Source organism: Coenobita brevimanus, chromosome 80 (genome assembly GCF_032717465.1).
Source record: "Coenobita brevimanus isolate Jiangsu-jjx chromosome 80, ASM3271746v2, whole genome shotgun sequence".
NCBI lineage: Eukaryota > Metazoa > Arthropoda > Malacostraca > Decapoda > Coenobitidae > Coenobita > Coenobita brevimanus.
In genome coordinates, this window is record NC_137033.1 from 55,676,957 (window position 1) to 55,678,874 (window position 1,918).

Genomic DNA, 1,918 nt, shown 5'->3' on the forward strand with positions numbered 1-1,918 from the left:
CTGTCTCTGTTCCTTCCTGAGCCCCAGCTTCCCTCCGTCTCTTCATCTTACTGTGTACCTGTGGTTTAGTTGATCACTATGCTACCTGTCTGAGCACCACCTTCCCTGCCTGCCTTTTGTCTCTCTTGTCCCTGCATGCCTTCATGCCTGTTTGTCCCTTTGCCTTATACCAAACTACCTGTATCTCTGCCTGTTGCCAATCTTACCTATCCACCTGCTGTTGTATATTTGACCTTGAAGGCACCTCTTGGAAGGTGGGTTCGCAGCCCCCACCCTCCACCTTACCTAACCTCCTCGTCTTGGGGAGTCACTTCAAGGGCTATATCTAGCAAGGGCTTTGTCACTTGGCACTCCCTCCAACACTCACCTTCGTACTCAGCACCTTATTCCTTTCAGCATATCATTCACCCGGCCCCCCCCCCCCACCACTCTCTCTCTCTCTCTCTCTCTCTCTCTCTCTCTCTCTCGTACTTTAATCTCGTAAGCAATACAAATTTTGGATCATCTTGGCTCACCTAATACCTCACCTCCACCCTACTTTACTTCACATACTCGCACAGTCCTCGGTAGTATAGTGGTTAGTATCCCCGCCTGTCACGCGGGAGACCGGGGTTCGATTCCCCGCCGGGGAGGACCAATTTTTAGCAGGGCGGCACGTCCGCCCCGCGCACACGGCCTACGGTATCTTCCCCCTTCATGTCAAAGCTCACCCCCACCGACCGGGCTAATGTATGGCCCGGCCTCCACTATAGGTGGAGGAAATCTTGAAACGAAACGAAACGACGAACACTTGCGCTTTTAGTAAGCGTTTGCACCCCATTCATCGCTTCACGCACTCTCTTCCTGCATTCAATACCAGTTTATCATTCACAAACTTTAGGATTCATTGTACACTCGATTTTCTTCCCGTACTCGTCGCCTCACACTAAACCCACATTTACACACTGCAGCCCCACCCACCATCATCTTGCATTTACAGCAGTACATATTTTCCACCATCAAGCATTTCGTCATACACATCAAACTCCATCATTTACTATGCGCCCACGACCGTCACACATTCTCACAACTCATTTAGCCTACTGCTGACCCCTTCATACACTCCTGTGATTTACTCTGCATGCCATCATATACCATGCACTCTATCAATACCCAGGATCAAGTTTTCATTCAAGTCTGGCTGCCTGTACACTAAAACACACGCACACACACACACACACACACACACACACACACACACACACACACACACACACACACACACACACACACACACACACACACACACACACACACACACACACACACACACACACACACACACACACACACACACACACACACACACACACACACACACACACACACACACACACACACACACACACACACACACACACACACACACACACACACACACACACACACACACACACACACACACACACACACACACACACACACACACACACACACACACACACACACACACACACACACACACACACACACACACACACACACACACACACACACACACACACACACACACACACACACACACACACACACACACACACACACACACACACACACACACACACACACACACACACACACACACACACACACACACACACACACACACACACACACACACACACACACACACACACACACACACACACACACACACACACACACACACACACACACACACACACACACACACACACACACACACACACACACACACACGAGAGAGAGAGAGAGAGAGAGAGAGAGGGAGGAAGGGGAGGAGGTAAAACGAATAAAAAAGGAGGAGAGAGGTGAGATAAACAAGGACAATAGAGAGAGAAGAGAAGAAATGATGTTGGGAGGAAATAGCGAGAAGGAGAAGGAGGAACAACGCAGGGAG

At 49.7% G+C, this 1,918-nt stretch overlaps 1 non-coding gene across 1 annotated transcript; it reads left to right on the forward strand.

The window, feature by feature from the left end:
* Positions 1 to 560: 560 nt before the first annotated feature.
* On the forward strand, positions 561 to 632 carry TRNAD-GUC (transfer RNA aspartic acid (anticodon GUC)). Its single transcript has one exon. It is a non-coding gene; the product is annotated as a tRNA-Asp (tRNA).
* The last annotated feature ends 1,286 nt before the right edge of the window (positions 633 to 1,918 follow it).